At 42.1% G+C, this 23,553-nt stretch overlaps 1 long non-coding RNA gene across 1 annotated transcript in view; it reads right to left on the bottom strand.

Moving 5' to 3' along the window:
- LOC137149091 (uncharacterized) overlaps positions 1-19,616 on the bottom strand; it is an 81,601-nt gene extending 61,985 nt beyond the window's left edge. Inside the window, exon 1 of the long non-coding RNA XR_010918662.1 lies at positions 19,536-19,616. This is a non-coding gene — a long non-coding RNA (uncharacterized lncRNA). The remainder of the gene's footprint in view (positions 1-19,535) is intronic.
- Between the last annotated feature and the right edge of the window lie 3,937 nt (positions 19,617-23,553).

The raw sequence follows: 23,553 nt of genomic DNA, 5'->3' as shown, positions 1-23,553 counted from the left end.
CTCATGATGTGAAGCATGACTGACATCCACCCACACATACCCTGCCATGACAAACCTCTCCACCTGCAATCACATTCAGGTTAGTCATAGGTCAGATGAAAGGACCTTCCTTCCCCTGGGGCCATATAACAGATCACGACACATGGAATATTTAAATAAACCCACTTGTCTTCATCTCAGAAAGTGACCTATAGCATTGCAAACACTTAATTAGATTTTGTATCAGTGGAACTTCGTCAGCAGTAAGTACATAGCTTAGCTCAATATCTTCGGTGTTTCTTTTGCTGTTCCCACTTGGAAGAGCCATTAACAGCTTCTGGGAACTTTTGCTTGGTACTACAAATTCATGTTCCACTAACTGGTTTTTTTAAAGTTACAGATATATGTTTGTTAGGACACTATCAAACTTAAATTACACCCAATATTTAATTTTTCATAAAATCTAAGAGTATGACTAGTAAATAAATTGATTTAGCATATTTCTTTAAAAAAAGATTTTAACAAAACAAATGGTTTTCAAATGAAGAGACATTTCCCTGCAGTGTCTGAAAGCCAAACACGGCTGCAGGAACACCCCGGAAGGGAAAGTGATTACAGATAAAAGAGAAATGGACTTTATTGATTTTTACATTTCCCAAGTTGAGGGAAATGCAAAAACCAAAATCTGTCATTAATATTGACAAGTAAATGTAACTTTAACATTTTGACCATTATTAATCCAAAAAGTTTTAGTAATATAGGCAAAAATGTGTTTATCAACTTTATTTAAAGGAACAATTAACTTAAAACGTGTAAGTTGTAAATAAAGCATAGAACTACATGTTATAGCATGATTTTAAGACATTTGGCTTATGCGTGTCATCACAGACCTCTCTCCACATCCTAGTTCACTTTGTACAATATTAGAGATGGCCACAACAGTTAGATCTGGGTCCACAAAGTTCAGTCTAGACCATATTGTTTACATAGTCCCCACTTCCTACTTTAAGTTACTTAGAGGTAAGACCAGGTCTGCCGCTGGGATAGGATGGGGCAGGGGGGGATCAGGTGGGGGACAACTGCCCAGGAGCCTGGCGATTTAAAAGGGCCCTGGCAGATGGGAGGATACATACATATCCTCCTCTTCTCCACACACCCTCTTCCCCCAAGGCTCCCGCCGCTCACACTCTCCATCCCTCCTCTGAGCCAAGCTAATTTATTATGTGCCATGCAGGTTCCCAGGTGGCTGATGAGGTGGTATCTGCTACTCAGCTTCCTGGTTCATCAGTAATCTCCCTGGGAGTCCAAGGGACCTGAGAAGCTGAGTAGCAGATATCGCCTCATCAGCCACCTGGGAACCTGCATGGTACATAACAAATAAGTAAAAACTTCCGGTGGAAGCCCACTCGGACCGCAGCCATCCCTTTCTAGGGGGCCCATTGACTGCTCTGCCGTGTGGCCTGGAATTGCTGTCAGTGGGCCTGGGTGTGACACTTAGTTGCCCTTCCTAAATCATTTATTTTTTGAATAATATTCTTCAAAGGTGGATCTACAGGCCATGTATAACTTTAGTCTTCAGAAGTTGGGTAGCAGACTCTCTAGTTTAAGAGAGGTTTATTTATAGCAATATTATGCACAAAGTAATCTGCTGATTATGGTGCTTCATAAGAAAATTGTGTGATACCAGTGCAACTTTATGCCCTGTATTTATGCCCATGTCTCCTACCAGGACACTCCTATCAGGATTGCAAAATTAGTAGATATTTTAACAACAATATTTCCATTCAATATATCGCAGTGACTCATTTTAATCAGCTGGATAAACACTTTCCTTATCCCTTGATGACTCACTTGATTATGTTTCAATAACAAAGTATAAAAGGCAGAAACTTAGATCTTTCAAGCATTTAAACACACAGGTTTGTACTGGAGCTGTACTGCCTTCCAACTAATTAGTTTCTCTCCATTATTCCCATTCTGCAATCTAACAGAACAACAGACACCTAACTCACTATATTTCCTCTGGACTTGTGATTCTGACAACTTCTAAGTTAGCAGCTGTCCTCAAAATCTTTGGTTTGTTTTAGATTCCTCTTGAATCCTCAGCTTTAAGGATCAGCTCCTTCATCACCTAACTCTTTGGGTAACAAAAGCTTTAGAAGCATCTGGTACAGTGGCTGCAAAAAAAGCAAACCTCCATTGGATCTGGCATCTGAGATACTAGTCAAAAGATTAAATGTCAGCAACTCTGTGTGTGCGCGTGCGCGCGCACACGCAGGCACACGCACAGCACACACACGGCATGCACACACGTACGCACAAGCTTGTTTGTGTGCTTTGGTGTGGGAGAAAAAAAGTAGATGTCGTCATTAGTCATTTGTGTGCAACCTCCATGCTGTCAGTGCTAGAGAGATTAAAATGAAACATGGATCTAGAAACTGGGGTGCTGTGCATTATTTCCTTGAAAGGGGGAAACTACAGCTTTAAAAAATATACAGGAGAAGTGGGGGAGGGGAACCAACCGGAGAAAGAGTTCCTTTTGCTGAACAGGACTATTCACTGTTTTATACTCTGCCTTCCCCCAGAGGACATATTTCCAATCAAAAAATGTACAAGGAGACCTAGTCCTATTCATACTGTAGGGCCATTCATGAAGAATATTATAAAATATTGGCAAATGCCTCTCTTAAATCCGAAGAAGGTCAAATACATCTATTAAAATTGGTCCATTTGAAAGTAAAGACCTCCAGACATGTCTGGAGAGGAAATAAAAACTATTTTATTTTATTGCACTGTGGCCTCCTCTTGCTCATATACCTTTTTTGGGGGGAAACTGCAGCTTTCCATTCCTGTGTGGCTCTGGGGGTATTAAACATTTTCTGCATTGTTTCGTGCCCTGCCAAGCAGCTGTCATCTCAAAACTTCTTCTCTGTAGCCCTCACACAGTGCCAAAGACCAACCTGCAGCACTGCAGAAAACACTGAACCAATTGAAAACTCTGGTACTGAAAGAGAGGAGTGACTGAAGATGCCAGTTGAAGAAACTAAAAACTCCCATTCTTTTGGGATGGACCCTCAGCTCAATAAAAGATATTTTTATAAGGATTTTATCTTGTTACATTTCTTCACCGAAGCCCCAGTTTAGCAAAGCAGTTATGCCCAGGCTCCACACAACCCACTCCACACAGGAACTGGGAATGTGGATCCTCTGCAGCCCTGTTACTGGCCAGAAGATCTGGCCTAGACTCTATGTGAAATAATTACAGGGGTACACCAGGCACCTGAATGCAGACAAATGTCTCTCCCCTTTGCAGTGACATTCTCACTTAAGCCCAGGCTTAAGTCCCATTGAAATTCAAGAGCGACAAGATTGGCGAGGTAATAGCTTTGATTGGACTAACTTCTGTTGGTGAAAAAGACAAGCTATTACTTTACCCATCTAGTTTCTTTCATATCCTGGGACCAGGTAGCTATAACATTGAAATTCAAGGCACTTACACATATGCTTAAGTGTCTTGATGAAGCAGGACCTCAAACACAAACAAAGTTCCTAGCTAACACAAATAACATGTTACAACCAACAGGATGCAATTTAAAGTAGTCATTGAGGCAGGATACAAGCAGAGCAGGCTATATTCACATTGCAAAGCCTGGCCCAATTTGGAAAAGTTGAGGCACCGGCCATTCAGGGCACAGGAAGGGGGAATAGGAGAGAGAGAAAGGAAACCAGACTTAGATAAAATGGGGCCTGATTCACAAAAAGAACAGTACTATTTCTATTCAGGATTGGCTGGAGGAAGGGGGGAAGCAACTGAGTTTCTTTTCTTCTAAATTCCAAAGCTTTACTCTTCTCTTGCCTTCCCACCCAAATGTTTGGCAGTAGCTTCCCTCAATCTGCTCTGTGTGAATTTGGAGCCAGGGTGGAGTAACAGATGACTGGCGTTTCTACCCACTTTCATATGTCACCAGCTTCCGATTAACAGAGGAGGGTCTGTCACTATGGGACCAATGTGTTATCTCTTCTTATCCCTGCCACCCTCTTTGGCATATCTTGCTCCTTTGCTCCCCACCTTAAGATGGGTGTTGTGTATTTTGTGTCTTGCCTTTTTGCCTCGGTTGCTGTAGCAACAGAGCTTAGCTTGTTGCCATAGCAATAGAGTTAGACTATTAGGGGATAGCTCAGCCAGTCCTGGCTGGTTTTTAGTGTAGTTCAATAAAGACTTTTCTTGGGTTTGCATCTCTCTGTGTTCCATGCTGATTTCTCTCTAAACACAAGTACTTTCCAAGGGTTTAACATAACAATGGGTTTGTGAGATATGAAAGCAGAATAATCATTTACACAAGTTGAAGGAGGAGTGGGGAAGCGCAGTCTTGGACAGGATGGGGAGACAGGAGATCTGGGTTCTCTCTCAACTTTGAAATTGTTTAACTTTTGACCTGGTGCAAATCACTCAGCCGATTTATACTTCTGTTTGTCTTTCTGGAAGACAAGGATAATTCCGCCTCCTTGCCTTCCAGTGTTTTGTAAGTGTTCATTCGCTAATGGCAGTTTAGCGTTGAGAGAGCCTTCTAGGGGGGGCTTTATAGAAGTGAAAAGTCTCATTACTATTTTTAAAGTGTTCCTAAATTCACCATAATATCTTGAATTACCTCCTCTCATGAGAGGATGCTCAGCTGGGTGGGGTAGGGATGGCAGGAGGGCAGGCAGACAATGCCTTAGGATTTTCTTAGGAAGTTTTCCAAACCACAATGATCCTGAGGATGCAAATAGCTTCTGCATCTGATCCCTGGGGACCCCAAGCATCTGTAACTCCCTCACACCATGGCTCCCATGCTACCAAGTTTCTCATCATGGTGAGTTTCCCCAGCTCGAAGGAGGCCATGGAACAGTTAATACAGCCCAAGGCTGCATTAATTCCCTGTTAGCTTTTCCACAATTTTAAAGCAGAGTAACAGTGCATTGGGGTTGGCTGATCCCTCCTCACTCCACACAGGAACTGGGAACATGGATCCTCTGCAGCCTTGATATTGGTCAGAATATCTGGTCTAGACTCTATGTGAAATAATTACAGGGGCACACCAGGCACCTGAATGCAGACAAACGTCTCTCCCCTTTGCAGTGACATCCACAGTTCCCAGGTAGGAGTAGAAAGCATGGATGTTTGCCAATTTCATGTTGCCAGGTACTAATCGGGACACTCCTGATATTCCAGGCTTTTTCTTATATAGGTGCCTATTACCCCACACACCCCCATCCCAATTTTTCACATTTGCTCTCTGGTCACCCTACCTGGTACTCACCACTGACTCAAAAACAAGCATTAATGCGACATGGTTGTTGTAGCAGCAGGTTCTCTTATAACAGTTCCAACTAGACACTTTTCCTGCAGGATTTACCCCAAAGTAATCTCTGTGCAGATTGCTGCTACTTCTGCAGAAGCTTTCACATTTTAAAAGATAAAATGTCTCCATTGGGTCAATGACTAGGGTGGGTGGGGATCAGATACATTAGGAGTTGGAATCTAGCCTGGATCTTTTGTGTTTGCCTTCTACCAAATGTAACTGGTAGGAACCAAGGACAGATATTTATCAGGATCAACCAGTTACTCAGTGCCACAAAAGGTTAAAGGCTAAATTTTCAAAAATGATAAGGTGCTGGTGCCTACTAGTGCCTAAGATAGAGAAAGCACAGGCTAATCATCCATTTTGAGAAGGAAGAATGTGGCGACAAACACTTTGAAAATGATCAAGTGCACTAAAATGTGCACAGGTGCAGTGTGTGATGTACCAAATCCCCTGCAACTGATTGCACCCAGCAAAAATGATGATTTCTGGATTAACATGAAGAATGCACCCACAAGAGGAGATGTGATGCAAGTGGAATTCCCAAGCTCCTGGTCACACTGTCGTTGACCAAGAAATATTTCCTCCCACTGCCTTTAGGAAGGAAATGCATTCTAGACCCCACCCACAGCATCCAATGCCAGCTATAGGAGAAGCCAAAAGGAAAAGATAAAGGAAAGACAGCTGTCTAGTACCTCTTAGCTGAGCTGATAAGTGATGGATTGCTGAAAATTAAGAATCGTGTGACCGAAGCATATTTCTGGAATCATTTGAAAGTCAAATAACCAGTAAGGGCCCATCTACTCTACAGATAAAACAACTATATCTGAGCAAAACTGGCTGCCATAGTTAGTGTTGGTCAACATTATATTTTCTAGTGTGGAGGGGACAATATGGTTCTCTAGTTAAGTTATAGAATGTATTGTATCCTAGGTGTTGAGCAGGGTACCAACAAGCACCTATATTAGCATTTGCTTTGGAGAGATGTACCAGAAACTATGACTCAGCTGCAAAAATTCACATTCAGCAGTGGTTGGGGTGAATGCTGTATGTCTTTCAAGTGGCATCAATATTTCCTTTTTCTAAACCCATGATTTAGCTGTTAGAGGCCTTGTATGTTGGCCCTGACTATTGTTGAAACAATCCATGAACTGTCACAGTTAATGGATTCAGCAGCAGAGCAAGAAAATACTGCAAAAATGTTTCTGCAGATACTGAGAGCAACTTAATTTAATCAAGTTGAGTGGCCACTTGTGCCCCTTGCATATTCACATTCTGCAAACATTCAAGCTGTCAAACTTAATAGCATGAACGTTCACAAAAGCAAATTTCAAAGCTGAATGCATATTTGCATAAATTAATATTTAAATTTATGTTAAAAGTACTGTGTGTTCACCAATCAGGGAACAGAAAAAAATAATCAGGCAGTTTACCTGAGTTACAGCTAAGCAAACAGCTTGAATTTTGAATATTAAGTATTGAATATTTGCAGTGACTTGTTTGCCCTCAATATACAAGAGTGAAAAAATTCACACACAAAAACTGACTAAATTCAAATAATGATTACATTCAAGGAAATTAGGATTTGTTTGCATAAGCGGCTACCTTCATTAAATAATTCATTGCAAATTGTTTGTTCAGCTCTGATCAGAAGGAAAAAGAGAGCTTAAAATCCAAAAGGAGAAAGTTTCAGGAAGATGATACAACTTGTCAGTCTCAATGTTATTGGTAAAAGCCACTCAGTCCATGGCAAAATGACACCAAGGGATCCATTGCTACAAATACACGTCTTCATAACATGTAGCTCTTCAAAGAACATAGATATGGGCCATAAGAAAGTGCCAGAAATGCAGATGGCATAGAAGTTGAGGATTTTAAATAGCATCCAATAGGGCTAGATTCAACTCAGAATCATTACACTCAAAGCAGACTGCTAGTTGAAATAATGCCCAGTGACCTTGTAAAATTACGTAATACTGGGGGCTTTCTCAGGACTTTGTCAGGGACCACAGTTCCTCCCCCGCCCCCGCCTCCCCCCACAATCGTCAAGAATTTGAATATAATCCCAGGAAATCCTGTTCTATTGACAAAAGATGTTGTCATCCCTAACCTGTGCTTTGCAGCTCCCCGCAGACAGGATTGGCCATTTCCAAATGAAGTCATTGGAAGTGCACGCATGTATCCGTGCTGAATGGCGAGCTCTAAATACTTTCTTGTTTTTCAAATTTGAAATGCCAAGAGGTAGGAACAACACAGGACTTTTATTCTAAAGTGTCCCAACCCCAATATCACAGACCATGCAGCCAGTCCCTAATAGTCAGCTATTGTGTAAAAATATCATCAATCAGCTGGCAATGTGTTTGGTAAAATTGCTGCAGATTCAACCCTGATATAGACAGTGAGAAATGCTAGACTGTCCCAGTGTGGTTGTTATGTGTCTGACCAATCCCACAATAATGTCTGGATCATCCCCTCCCATGGTAAAATCTATAGGAAAGAACTTAGGAAGAGGGAGTCTCCACAATGATCAGCTGTGGAGTTGGCTCCCCTATGTCACTGGGACAGAAAGAGTGAGAAAATGGGCACCCATCACCCTGCTCCAATCTCTCTCATATTTACCAGAGTACAACAGCTTCAGCAGCAGAGATGGAGGGAGCCCTGCATCAGAATATCCCATTGGCCAGTGGTTAGAGTATGCTCCTGAGGAGTAGAAGATCCCCATTAAAATCTTCATTCCTTTCAGGCAGAGAGAGGGGAACTGAACCTTGGACTCCCACATTCCAGGAAAGTTATCTAGCCACTGGGCTAAAAGTTATACGATGGGCACCACCATCTCCTCCATGGAGGCCAGATTTTGAACAGTACCCAATCAGGTAGCCTCTGACTAGGTCTACCAATTGGGCCTCATATGCGATTTAGGAAGGCAAACATCTATCTTTCCTTGGTTCTTGGATTGCTCCAGGGCTTAGGGAGGCAACAGGTGGTCACGTGCGTAGAGGGTGCCAGCAGTGTGCATGCCCAGAAGCAGAAATGTAGGTACCTATGGAACTTCTACCTTGGTAACTTAGGCTTGGTCTACACTGCCGGTGAAATTCGGCAGCAGTTGACGGGAGATACGCAAGCTACTCTATGTAGCTTGCGTATCTCTCATCGACTTCCTAACTTCTGATTACCGCGCTGTCCCCACCACACTGCGACGACTGGAAATGCCCTTCCGTTGACGCAGCATTTCTCTTTTTGTGGGGGTGGATTAACGCGGTCGACTTTGTGATCGATTGAGCAGGTCTCCACTTCCACTCAATCGATCCTGCAAAAATCAATCCGGCAGTGCTGACAGTGCCACCGTGAATGAAGACATACCCCGAGACACCTTGCAAGTTTAGATGCCTACAGGATTAGGTGGCAGTTGAGCTGCAGTTGTGGATTGCAGTGGACCCTAAAACTGGGCTGTCTCCTCTTAAGTACCTCTGTGGATTGGGGCTCACGTACCCATTTCTGCCACCCGTTACTTGCTTTGAATAGTACCTCACCCCACCAATGAGACACCTTTTCTTCTTCATTTTAAAAAGATGTAGTGATCAACACAGGCCCCACCTGAGCCATGATTCCCCTTCTAACAAAAAAGAAACTGGTATGAGAGAAATGAATGTAGGAGGGTAAAAAGGCAAATACAGTGCTAACCGTTCACTCTTCATCATCCTCAGTGCAGCTCTCCAGTAGGTAACCCCCCCAAACTCACAAAAACACTCCCTCCCCCCATCCCCCCTCTCTCTCACACACACACACACACACACACACACACACACACACACACACACACACACACACACTTTTTTTTAATCATATCAGGATGCAGGTGTGATGGAAAGGAAAGTGCTGGAGGAGAATTTTGGTCAGCTCTTAACAATGGTTTCATCCGTTCAACAAGCCCTCCCCCATCTCCCCTTGAAAAATAATCAACTGATCTCTCTGGAGTCCTTAAGGGTTGTTTAGCCTAAGGACTGTGTGATCAAGGCTTTTATTTCTTTCACCCAGCAAATCAAAGGATATTATCAGGGAAAAGCTGAAATCTAGAGACTGGTCTTAATACCATAGAGTGTGCACAGGTCCCATTCATCTCAGTGGGAGCTGTATTTGTGGGCAGAACTTGCTCCTACTGGTGTGTCCCACCCACAACTAACTTTCACATATCCTCCATTACAAAATTTAGAGGAGCTCAGCAAGACAAAAGTGCTGGAACAAATGCCTTTGTTTCTGGGAAGAGACAATAATCATCTCAGCATTCCTCAGAGCGCTGAGAATTTGTTCTTCCTCACTCTACTTCAAAACACATGGAAGGGCCCACGTTGCAGTCATCAGATTTAAGGTTATTTCAGCAAAGCTTCCATTAAGGGCCTTTAATTCTTTGCTAATAATCTGGACAGTGGAGTTACAGGTCCAGAAAAGAGGAACATTTCCTACCTTCCTGAGCTGCCTTTCTAAGGGTACATTGGAGCCCAGGGTATGAATGGCAGCTCCCACAGCTGTACTCACAATAGGAGTGAGTACTCTAGTTAGCTCACTAAAAACAGAAGTGAGGATACAGCACTGCAGGCTAACATGCTGGCTGCACATGCACGTATGTAGCCCATGCCAGAGTGTTCTCACTTCTATTTCTGCAAGCTAACTAAAGTACAATGCGTGTGAAAATGTCTACACAAGTTGCAAGTCAGACCTGTAGCTGCAGTGTAGATATAGCCTAAGAAATGTTACTGTAATGGTTGGACTGGCCGTAGACCTGGCTTGACATGAATAATTACACATGGGTGAGACCTAAATCTCAGGAGACAGAATTAGAGAGGTAAATGGATCAGCAGGCTGGAAGCAGAACATTTGTATTAGCTAAGGTAAGGCGGGGAATGGCCAGCAAACCATTTACAATGGACAAGATATGTTGGAAATGCAAAGACGAGGTAAAGAGTAAGCTGCATGTGAACAGAATGTGCTGTACAGGGATTGGTTCCTACAAGTGATCAAGCCAATCCCAAAACGTATTATGCAGTGTATAGAAAATGCCATGTAATGTGTAAACCTACGTAAAGAAAGAGGTTGCTGTGTAATTATGGATGTCTGGTATGCCCTATATCCACCCCCTAGATTTGAGCGTGATCAACTCAAGCAGAGTTTGATTGTATGCCAATAAAGTAATCTCAGGGCTGAGTTTGGAGTTGAGCTCAATTCTTGGGAACAATTGAGTGGATAAGGTCTCAGAAGCCACTCCAACACTGGCTACAAGCTTACAACAATGCCACTACAGTGTCTAGGAAGATTACTGCAGTATTATTTCTATGGGGCCTTTTGGGTCTGTTAATTAGCTTGAGGAATCAACTTCACCGCCTCCTACTTCTCCTCCCTTCCACACAAAGCCATGAATTTTCATGAATGTATCCTTTTCTTTATCAACTTACAGTGCTCAGACTTCCCAGACAGACTTTCCTCTTTAGCAACTATTTAATTGGAAGAATGAAAAATGTGTTCTATTTTCCCCACAAGCCGGCAAACATTTTTCCCCTGGGGGTCTGCATGACTCATAATGGCAAACAGGCAAAGCATGCAAGAATCAGTTAATCAAAGTAACTTACAAAGATCATACCTACCTAAGCATTATACACACTGTATTCTAAGTGTCCTTTTGCCCTATGCATAGATGATGCTTTTTACTGTACTGTTCCAGCCAGTGGCTGTCTCATATCAATAAGTTACTTTCCTCTTCATGAAAGACAGGACAACACAGACTATAGATGAGGATTATTTACCATTTTGTACTATGTAGAAATCTGAAATCATCTTTGGAAAGAACCAAAATTCAGAAAAAATAGCAGTCAATGAGTATTTTAGGTTTCCACCTACACGTTGTGTTTCCCTCAGTGAACAGAGTTCTTTGATGTCAGAGCATGCATGATGTTAAAAATATTTCCCAAGTGTTTATGCACTCCTTGTTGGCCTCCTATATTTCCAGTATTCTTTTCAGTATCTCTGACTCTTATGGGAAGAACATGTGCACGATTAATGAGCAAATAAGGACAAGGATTAGGCACATACAACACAGATATGAAATCTGGAAAAATAATGTGTGCAGTAGGAGTGAGTCTGGGTTTCCAATGTGGACTGATTCTGTACACACAAACATGATTACCAGTAACCACACTCAGAGGGATAAAGAGAGGCACAACGATATTAAATGCTTTGCCAAAGGGAACAGGAATAGATCTCTTGGCTCCAAGTTCTGGGCCTTAACCAACAGGCTATCTTCCAGCCACAAATACTACTGTACTTGATGTATTACATCCACTGAATACCATGAAAATGTACAGGATGTGCAATGGGAATTCATATAGAATTCCTTAACTCTTTAGGGGAAGATTTTTCAAAGGCACAAAGGGCAGCTAGGTAACCAGCTCCCATTGACTTTCAGTGAGAGTTGTGCACCAGCTCCTTTAAGCCCCTTTCAAAATCGCAGTCTGCATAACCTGAGTACTTAATTTTTCAAATTGAACATTATGTTAAAGGTAGTTTGTGAGTGTCCTTATATTCATACACCCAATCTGCATTTCACCCCCTTCTCCTCCCATCTTATGCCTTCTCTGTTCTAGCTTCTAAGACCACTGAAGTTCATGATATAAAGGAAGTTGTGTATTAAACAATTTATTTAAAGATAAAGACCTGGTTCTCATTTACACTAAGGTTGATTTATACTCTTTCTGGTAGTTCAAATGAGTCTCAAATGAGGGTAAATGTAACGTATTGCCCACTCTAAAGCCCATTTGCATTGTCAGAGAAATGTAACTGTTCTTTAGTGTAAATGAGAATCAAGTCACATGGTTTGCATTGATTAGTAGAAGAACAATGGAGAAAAAGTTTAACTGCAGTTAATTTTGTTGTCCATAATTAAATTATGGATGTAGCAGTATCCAAAGGGAAGTGAACTCCATCACAAGTAGGGAAATCACTCCCAAAGATCTCCTTTCAGTCACGTGGCAGAACCGTAACACAGGATTCCCATCAGCACATCAAGGCTGAAATGGTTTATGATTCACATTTACAAGAGAAGTCTTTTGAATAAACTGGCATTGGAAAAGTTTGTGTGAAGAATTTGACCTAACTGCAAGTAAGATAGGCCTGTGGAGATTTGGGCAGGAGTATGGAGGTTAAAGTGGGCATTAGAGACACAAGTAAAAATAAACAGGAAATGTATTATACAAAAGAATAACGGGGCCCTTTCTTGGTTAGGATGTATCACAGAGGGGAAATGAACATTTATTAAAGCAACGTCATCCATTTGACAGTCTGTTTGGGTGACTAACTGGAAGCACATCTATATTTAGCTTAGGTACAAAGCATAAAGTTGAAATGAAAGTATAAGGATTTATAGTTACAGTAAAATGAAACCTCAAATGATTTAACAATATGCCAAATGTTTTCATTACTGTGCAAACACTTTTTGACCCTGCACCCAAGAGCCCAGGTTTCATGTAGTGTAATTCTGCCATCTAGTGGTTTCAAGGTAACAACAATGAATTCAACTCTTGCTAATGCATTACTTTGAACATTTCCTTGTTGACCATCAGAAGCAGATAAGAGATGAAAAATCAATAAAGCTACACACACACACACACACACACACACACACACACACAGGACAATCGAACAGTTAACTGACAAGTGCCAAGGCTTTATTTTAGAAAACAAAGACTAATAAAAATCTAGCAACTTCCTCTGACATTCAAATAGTACTCCAGTTCTTAAGATCCATGCATATATTTTAATTGCTATTACTTATGGAAAGGTAGTCTCAGTTAAAAAAATTACAATCATGTAGAGAGTACAATCCGATTATAAAGGCTGCATGACACAGAATAACCCACTGGAGGGATATTTTTCCCTCAACCCAACTGCTTGATGCCTTGGGATCTTTGCAGCTTGAAACTCATAGGTTGGGGGGAAAGGGGTACAGTTTCACGATAATGGAGTGGCAATAGAAACGTGACCCTTCAACCAGGAGTTGAGCTCCAATTCTGCAGGGGAAATCCCATAGACTTTGGGCATAGACTAGTGAGGAGGGGTTTAAACTAGGTTCGATGGGGGATGGGGACCTAAGCCTGGAGGTAAATGGGGAAGTGGGACACCAAGAGAAAGCAGAAGTAGGAGGGTGCAACAGGGGACGCCTCCTGAATTGCACTGAGAAAGTAGGGCAATTGGCCAGTTATCTTAAGTGCCTATACACAAACGCAAGAAGCCTGGGAAACAAGCAGAAGGAATTGGAAGTCCCTGGCACAGTCAAGAAACTATGATATGATTGGAATAACCAAGACTTGGTGAGGTAATTCACATGACTGGAGCACTGTCATGGATGGATATAAACTATTCAGGAAGGACAGGCAGGGGCGAAAGGGAGGAGGAGTTGCACTGTATGTAAGAGAGCTCTATGATTGCTCTGAGCTCCAGTATGAAACTGGAGATAAGTCAGTTGAGAGTCTCTGGGTTAAGCTTAGAAGCAAGAACAATAAGGGTGATGTCATGGTGGGTGTCTGTTACAGACCACCAGACCAGAAGGATGAGGTAGATGAGGCTTTCTTCAGTCAGCTAGGGAAAGTTTCCAGTTCACAGGACCTGGTTCTCATGGGGGACTTCAATCACCCTGACTTCTGTTGGAAGAGCAATAAAACAGACAGACAATCCAGAAAGTTTTGGGAGAGTTTTGCGGACAACTTCCTGTGCAAGTGCTGGAGCAACCAACTAGGGGCTGTGCTCCTCTTGACCTGCTGCTCACAAACAGGGAAGATTTCATAGGGGAAGTAGAAGTGGGTGGCAATCTAGGCAGCAGTGACCATGAGATGGTGAAGTTCAGGATCCTGACAGAAGGAAGAAAGGAGAACAGCAGGATATGGACCATGGATTTCAGAAAAGCAGACTTTGACTCCCTCAGGAAGCTGATGGGCAGGATCCTCTGGGAGGCTAATATGAGGGGGAAAGGAATCCAAGAGAGCTGGCTGTATTTTAAAGAAACCTTATATAGGGCGCAGGAACAAACCATCCTGATGTGCAGAAAGAATAGCAAATACGGTAGGCATCCAGCTTGGCTTAACAAAGAAGTCTTTGGTGACCTTAAAACACAAGAAAGAAGATTACAAGAAGTGGAAGCTTGGTCAGATGACTAGGGAGGATTATAAAAATACTGCTCGAGCATGCAGGAATGAAATCAGGAAGGCCAAAGCACAATCGGAGTTGCAGCTAGCAATGGATGTGAAAGGGAACAAGAAGGGTTTCTACAGCTATGTTACGAACAAGAGGAAGCTTAGGGAAAGTGTGGGCCCCTTACAGAATGGGGGAGGCAACCTAGTGACAGAGGATGTGGAGAAGGCTGAGGTACTCAATGCCTTTTTTGCCTCTGTCTTCACAGACAAGGTCAGCTCCCAGACTACTGCACTGGGCGTCACAGAATGGGAAGGAGGTGAACATCCTGCAGTGCTGAAGGAACAGGTCCAAGACTATTTATAAAGATTGGACATACACAAGTCCATGGGGCCGGATGCAATGGATCCAGGGGTGCTGAGGGAGTTGGCTGATTTGATTTCAGAGCCATTGGCTATTATCTTTGAAAGCTCGTGGCAAGTGGGGGAGGTCCCTGATGATTGGAAAAAGGCAAACATAATGCCCATCTTCAAGACAGGGAAGAAAGAGTATCCAGGGAACTACAGACCGGTCAGCCTCACCTCAATCCCTGGAAAAATCCTGGAGCAGGTCCTCAAGGAATCCATTTTAAGGCACTTGGAAGAGAGGAAGGTGATCAGAACAGTCAACGTGCATTCACCAAGGGAAAGTTATGCCTGACCAACCCGATTGCCTTCTATGAAGAGGTGACTGGCTCTGTGGATATGGGGGAAAGTGGTGGACGTGATATACCTTGACTTTAGCAAAGCTTTTGATGCAGTCTCCCACAGTATTCTTATCAGCAACTTAAAGATGTATGGGTTGGATGAATGGACTATAAAATGGATAGAGAGCTGGCAAGTCCATCGTACTCAACGGGTAATTATCAATGGCTCCATGTCTAGCTGGCAGCTGGTCACAAGCAGAGTGCCCCAGGGGTCAGTCCTGGGGCTGTTTTTGTTCAACATCTTCATTAATGATCTGGAGGATGGGGTAGCTTGCACCCTCAGCAAGTTTGCAGACAACACTAAGCTAGGGGAAGTGGTAGATACCCTGGAAGGTAGGGATAGGATACAGAGTGACCTAGACAAATTGGAGGATTGGGCCAAAAGAAATCTGATGAGGTTCAACAAGGACAAGTGCAGAGTCCTCCACTTAGGACAGAAGAATCCCATGCACAGCTACAGACTGGGGACCGATAAACTAGGCAGCAGTTCTGCAGAAAAGGACTTGGGGGTTACAGTGGATAAGAAGCTGGATATGAGTCAGCAGTGTGCCCTGGTTGCCAAGAAGGCTAATAGGAGCATTGTCAGCAGATCGAGGGAACTGATTATTCCCCTCTATTCAGCATTGGTGATGGCCGCATTTGGAGTATTGTGTCCAGTTTTGGGGCCCCCACTACAATAAGGATGTGGACAAGTTGGAGAGAGTCCAGAGGAGGGCAACAAAAATGATTAGGGGGCTGGAGCACAGGACTTATGAGGAGAGGCTGAGGGAACTGGGCTTGTTTAGTCTGCAAAAGAGAAGAATGAGGGGGGATTTGATAGCAGCCTTTAACTACCTGAAAGGGGGTTCCAGGGAGGATGGGGCTAGGCTGTTCTCAATAGTAGTAGATGACAGAACAAGGAGCAATGGTCTCAAGTTGCAGTGGGGGAGGTCTAGGTTGGATATTAGGAAAACCTTTTTCACTAGGAGGGTGGTGAAGCACTGGAATGGGTTACCTAGGGAGGGGGTGGAATCTCCATCTCTTGAGGTTTTTAAGTTGTGGCTTGACAAAGCCCTGGCTGGGATGATTTAGCTGAGGTTAGTCCTGCTCTGAGCAGGGGGTTGGACTAGATGACCTCCTGAAGTCCCTGCCAACTCTAATATTCTATGATTCTATGATTTGCGCAACAAGCTGCTACTGGCTCCCTAATCCATTTCCCATGTTCAAGGGGGTTTGAAAGCATGAATACTAGCAGTCAACACTAATGTGTCTGAACTCTGAAGTGAATTTTGATTCAGTCACATCTGCAGCTCTTTTACATTTGTTTTCCACAAACATTCAACCTTTACAGTACAAATCCTCATGAAAAGTGTTTAGCTACTTGATCATAAAATCTGCAAATTGCTCTGTATTAGCTACACAAGTCATGTAGTATTGCTTTTCTTCACTGATTGGATGACTTGTATCTAACCAACACAGCACACGGTTAGAATATTGCAATCAAATGTACAGGGCACGTTGTGTTATCTAATTACAGCATGAATTGCACATTGTGTGTTCAGTTGCAATTCAAATGATTCACAGAACATCAATTATGTGCTAAAGAAATTTACTAATAATTCTGAATAATAACTAAATTCATGGATTTCATAGTCCATTCCTGGACAATTTACCAACACAGAAGGTAATACTCACCAAATAAGTTATTCAGTTCTATTCAATGGGGTGGAGGATGGTTCCACACTGAAAATTCACTGCAGACACTTAAAGTTGACATTCAGTGGGCTGATGGTTTGCTGTGGCCCTCCTTATTACACGATTCATAACTATTTTGCCGCTACTTTGCGCTGCTCCTGATTGTTAAATGTATCAGGGTGCTGTATCTCGTCTTACGCTTCAACTGTAAGCTCTTTTGGGCAGGGATCATCTTTTTGTTATCTCTCTCACACTCTGTTAAACACATAGTAAGAGACAGTCCCTATGTATTTTGAGGAACTTACTATTGTGCAATCAGCCGTACTTTACATGCAGAGGATTTCTTGTGAGTTTCGGTTAATAGAATAGTCATGCTTGTTTTTGTCAAACCCTCTTAGCTACCAGACACATATTCTGTAAATGGAAATAGTTTACACAGGGAAACTCTTGCCTTACGCGGTTTTATAGGCTGAGCTCCTAGCCATAACTAGGGAACAGTCACCACCATCTATTGTAGATATGAGAGTAATTTAGTTCTTTGTGATATGTCTACATTTCCCCTCCCCCCCCCCCCGTTTAAAAAAAAAATGGTGTGCTTCCAAATTGCTTCTACACAACAGTCTAATTTGGATGATCAATTATAGGAACATGGCTCCTAAACCCAGTGCATGGCATATAATGAACAACATCTTTTTATTCATAAGAAAAGCAGAGATTTTCATACCTTGGTATGATTTAACATGCAGAGAGTGACCCATTTATCTGTGGCATCACCCTAAAGCTGCTATAACTTGATAGCCCCGCTTGACCTTACTAAGATCACTCATGGCTTGTTACTGCGGCTGTAACTCCAGAGGAAAACAAATATCATAGTTCTCTTTAGACCAGCACTGCTACATTCATTTCATGTTCAGTAAGCCTGTTACTTAAAAGGATTATATAATTTTTTACAATTACATGGAAATTTGGCACTAGAGGGGTTTGAATTTTCAAATCTTCTTACAAAGATCCTTCCAAAATAGTCTTCTTTTGTCCTAAATTTATGTAGAACCTGTTCTACTATAAAGATAAAAAAAGAATAGTAGTTGTATTCCCAGCAATCAATTTAGCTTGATAGGATTTTACCTTCTAATTCTTGTGAAATAGGCTTTTCTCCTAAACCAGAGCTACCTAACACAGGCATCTTGACATTTAAAAGAGAGGAGAAACACCCTGTAAATTTACATTTACAAAGATGTTCATAGTTGTGGCTCTATTTGACAGAACAGGTGCTTGATTCTGTGTCTTCCAAGAGCAGTGATATGTTTCCCTAAGAAAATGAGAACTCTTCCTTCCTAGGAGATCGCTTGAAACCTCTTGTAGATGACTGACATTCATTAGGCACCATTCCATATGATACCAGTCAGATATAACTCTACTATGCCTTATGCCCTTGCATACTACAGCTGGAGTTAGTAGTGGTGATCAAGTAACCATCCTTTATATTCTAGTCTTCTGGTGATCTGTTATTTGCATAGAACTCCAGCAAAAGAGAAGCTAGTGTTAGAGTCTGGATCAAGACACAAAATTTGGTCCAGATTTCAGACACCCCAAAGATTAGGGGTGTTTGGATCCCAGGCTTTGTTTCTTTGGCCTTAATGAGCTTTAAAGGTTATATAGCAGATTATAAAATTAAGATTATAAATTAGAACAGATTAGCAGATTATAAGATTAAGATTATAAATTAAAACAGCAGCTATAACCCCAAATCCTGGGCTGACATCCTGGCATAGCAGTACATTTTGGAAATACTACAGCTTGTTTCAGGGAAAGATTGAAATATGCTTTTATTTAAACGCATTCTTGGTATAAAATGAATCCTACATATCTTTAAAATTATTACACTTGCACATTCTTGCTGGGATTTTCAGTCACCCAACTCCTCATTTGCTCTGATTGTTCCAGCTGGTGAAGTCAGTATTTCTAGTGGCTTTGTTTTCTAAATACATCTTATAATATTGAAATGCTTTGTTTTGAAGTCTGTTGGGCAGGACCAGCCCTGCCCAAGTTAATAGACACTTCACTCTGGGTTAAAATATAGCTGCTACTGCTATACTTTATACTGTTATGAAACTACAAACTATACCTATGTGTTCTTACACCTTCCAATGCATAAGAAGTCTTGGATTGTTTTTCAATAGTATATTTAAAGTATTGATATTATGCATTTGATCAACATTTATATTTGTCTGCATTGCAATTATGGATGAAGGCTATTTTCTATATATATCACCTACAATTTATAGTAACATTACACAAAAGACAAATTGAAATAAAACATATATGACTGAATTTGCTACTGAATTAACTCATAGCACTATATCCTCAAATGCTTTACAGAAAAACACTATACAAAATAAGAGTTGCATCAGAAGAGTTCAGATTGATCATAGCCAAATAAGACAACAGCCTACTGGGTCAGACAAATGGTCCATCTAACCCAGTATCCTGTCTTCCAACAATGGCCAGTGCTTCAGAGGGAATGAACAGAACAGGCAAACATCAAGTGATCCGTCCCCTGTCATCCACTCTCAAGCATTGTTTGTCAGCATGATTCTACTGCTTAATCATTTTGAATTACATACCTTTTCAGTTGTCTCATAGTACCCTCCTGCTGAAATATTAGAGTCAGTTCTCATATTTTAGGGTGCCCAGGCATATAACTGGATAGAAGGAAGGGGAAAGATGTTTCAGGTGGGTCCTATTTATCTGAGAAAGTCATATGAAACCCCAAAGTGGACTCTCTAGAACCCACTCCATTTTCCCTTGTGCATAAAATGCATCTGCTTACATGCTGGTGAAGGTGCAGGAAAGCACCTTTCATCTTCAACGCATTCCTCCCCTTGCAAGCCTGCCCAGTGATTAGCCACTCCCTGATCCTTAGTATCTCTGTGCCTCAGTTTACTCATTGATTAAAGCATGGATAACCACATGCCTAATTCACCTGGACACAGATTCCATTCTATATTGAGATCCTCTGGGGGAGGGAGCACATACAAGTACACAATACTGCTAATTTATCTTATGAGGCAGAAAACGGACCAACTAAACCTTTCAACAACACTGAATCCATTTCTCTCCAGAAAACATTTCCAACTACCCGGCCCTCGTTAACCTGAGTCAGCAGGCCCTGTATATTGTTAACCTTGATTAGTCCTTGAGATCCTACTAGGACATATGAGCTTGCTGTGGAGAACAGCAGCTCTCAAGTCTTTGTAGCTTTACATACCGAAGAGATTGTTTTGATTGTTTCTTTTTCCTGCTGCTAGTCTGCAGTGTTCTTGACTTCATGAAGCTATCATTGTATGTGATCAAGGCTAGAAAAGAGATAGCTCAGGCTGTAACCAATAATGCCAGGGAAGATTTTTAGAATACTGCAGAGAGAAAGAGTTGGGCTGGGCTTGGAACCAGAGCCTAGTAAATAGCACAGATAGAAAAGAGGCAAACCCTAGAAGCAGTTTCTGTGACTTACCCTGCGTCGCTGGGAAAAGTAGCTGCTATCCCAAGATATCTTTATATCATTTTGCCCCCTGTGAGGAAAACATGAAAGATCTTTGCTCCTTTCCAACTGGCAATGCTACAGTTCACCGGCAGGTTGCCCTTAGGAGTGAGCTGGTGGAGGACCATGCTTCTTTTACAAACTAAAGTAGAGGGAGCAGGGTTAGTGAGTGAGCTCTACTTACACCAATTTCTGTTACAAACTGCAAGTTGTTCTATTTATGGGTTTGAGTAAGTTGGATGGTTTGAAAAATACTGAGCATGGAGAGGTTTAGGCAATTCACAGCACAGGCCATGAGAATCTTACAAATGTAGCATTGGAGTCCAACAAGTAGCTGAGCCTCACAGCTATGAAGTTGCACCTGGAAAGTGTGTAGTCAATCAGCTGATTAATGCAGACCCTACATTTAAAGCATACTTTTATGACTATCCATATTTTTTTAGCATCTACATTCACTCTTTTATAAAATAAAAATACTGAGTAGCAAGTATTTTTAAATTGTGTTGTTGCTTGGGACAACTGTAGTGGCAACAGTCACTTCAGGAGAAAAAAAATGAACGAACAAACAAACAAAAAATCCAACCTGTGAATTCTTGTCTCTGCCTTCCAACCTCAGCAACAGCCTTAATAATTCACAAGTAATCCTTTTTAAAGTGACTAGATGGCAGAATTCTGGTGTGTGAAGAGCTTTGCAAACCACTCCTTGCTTTTAAAGGGGCGCTGTAAAGAGTTTCTTTCTTAAACTCTATCCAGGAAACAATTCCCACCTTAACTCTGGTCATCCTTGCTGCATTCTCTATGTGCCTCTGGAGTTCACTCTTACATCAGAAAACAAAGCCAAGACTCATACTAACGTCCCTTTGACTATACTGGAATGATTGGATGGATTCTCTCTGCTCAGCTGGTATCATGATTACCTGAAATGCAAACTGACCAGGGCCCCCACATGGTGGGGGGGGAAAGGGTGCACTTTACTGCGACCCAGAGGCCCTGGGGGACCTGTCTGCAACCCCCATCACCATAAGGAAAAAAAATTTCATGGCTCATGAGATTGTATGTATGGGATGAGGGATTGTGGTGTGTGTGTGTGTGTGTGTGTGTGTGAGGGGGCCCGTGTTACAAGTTTGTACTGGGCCCAAAAAAATTATGCTTGGGCCCTGAAACTGACCCACCCTCCCCACTATTAATCCCACTCTCTGTTCTGTATGCAGTTCAGACAGCTGCACTGTGTTTAACTTAATAAATGTGTAAGCAAAAGTTCATCTGTGGCAGGCTTTCACTCAGTTCACAAAATAAGACTGCTAGCAGGAGGAGGAACAAGGGAAGTGCTCTGAAATTGTGGGGCCTAACTCTGATCCTTTGTCAAGTCATGCCTCTGAGCAGAGTTCCTCTGGGTGTGTCCACTGACTCCTGACAAAGTGGGTTGCAGCCCACGAAAGCTTATGCCTGCAGAAATTAAATTTGTCAGTCTTTAAAGTGCTACAGGACTCTCATTGTTTTTACTGACTCCTTAGATGCCTTTAAGGAGCAGTGGGCATTGTCAGAAACTCTCCGCTGGGTGTCCCTTTCTGGTTCCCTGATTTGTAACCATAGACCCTCACTCCCGTTCCTGTATTTTCTTTGTTGTCCCCAGTATTTACCTGTGACCTGGGTTCAACAGCTTCTGCCCTTGCGTTCAGAGAGCAGGCCATTAGGTTTGGGTGGGTCTAGGCCCACCATTTCTCAGTAACCACACCAGGACAACAAGGTTGCTGCCCCTGGGCCTTAAGACTCTTCCTGGTTTGTATTTTACCTGTGAACTTGTGAACACAGAAAATCTAGCCAAAAGGAGAATTCCTCTTTCTGCCTTTTTGTTCATAAGAGGTGATCTTTAGCTGGTAGACACCACATACTGCCAGGCAAGTTCAAAATCCAAGCACACCCCTCCATCCTAACTTTGGAAGCAAGAGTGGTATTCAGTCTTCATACCATTAAGGTTTCTCCTTTTTTTTTCAGTAAGCAGGCGCATGCCCCTTCCATCCCAGTCACATTTTTGACTGAGATGCAAGGAAGTTACCCATCTCTCAAGTATATGGGAACAAGGTAATATGTAAGAGAGGGAGAGGAACAATGAAAAGACCTTGTGAAGTACGAATCATGACTGAATACAATATAAACTCCCTAAGAGTGAGGTGGCTGAGTCATACAAGGTGGGTGGGATTTTCAAAAGTACTGTGATGTACCTCTTCTCTCTGGAAGTTTTCCATGGACTTCAGTGAGAACAATGCTCAGCCTTGGTCTAAGCTCTTTTTTTATATGCTGTTCTGCTTATTTATTTAATTTCTGCTCCTTTGCCTTTGAGCTGAAGTGGCTTATGCAGAATGGCTTCACAATCAGGAGTTTAAGGATTCAATCCCCTCCTGCGTTGCCCACGTTGAATTACATAAGACCCAGCTAGGGTCTGCTTTTGATTCTTAGGGCTTGTTTACACACAGAAATTGTACTGCTTTAACAATACTGGTACAGTTATTCCCACACAGGAAGTGGAATAAGCTATCATGGTAAAAGGCACCTTTATACTAGTATAACTATTTCAGTGGGGGGAAAAGTCATACCCTCATTGAAATAGTTATACCAGTACAAGCATTGTCTGTAGACCAAGCATTAGAGATACCCCAGAAATCTATGTCTCATCCTTATTCAGTGCTAACAGCTTCTCAAAGGCCAAGTTTTCTGCTGGGTAAGATTCAAAAGGGGATTAAGAATAAAAAGGTTTTGAGCTGTAACAAAGCACAGTGAAAGACTGAATAATGAAAACATTAGGAAGTGTCTTGTAGGGGGACAATCCTGAATTGGCCAGAAGATGGACTGGATGATTTCAGAGCTTTGTGTTTTCTATCTACACTCTTGAATTCCCAGGCTTTCATGTATCGCTCACCAAGTGCCAGATTTTCAAGAGCTCAGTAGTCTGGGTTTTGAGCCATTTTGAAAACCTGGCCAGAAGTGTCCCAATGAGAGCTGCTAAATGCTGAACCCCTAAGAAAATACGGGCCTGCTTGTTTACTGTGGTTCACATTTTTAATGGGTGACTGGATATAAAACTACACCCCTCACAAAATGCCTGG

The sequence above is a fragment of the Emydura macquarii genome, unplaced genomic scaffold (genome assembly GCF_026122565.2).
Source record: "Emydura macquarii macquarii isolate MOO-44397 ecotype Brisbane River unplaced genomic scaffold, CSIRO-AGI_Emac_v2 contig_705, whole genome shotgun sequence".
Taxonomy (NCBI): domain Eukaryota; kingdom Metazoa; phylum Chordata; order Testudines; family Chelidae; genus Emydura; species Emydura macquarii.
The sequence above is the reverse complement of the archived record's forward strand: the minus strand, read 5'-3'. Positions and strand labels throughout refer to the sequence as shown.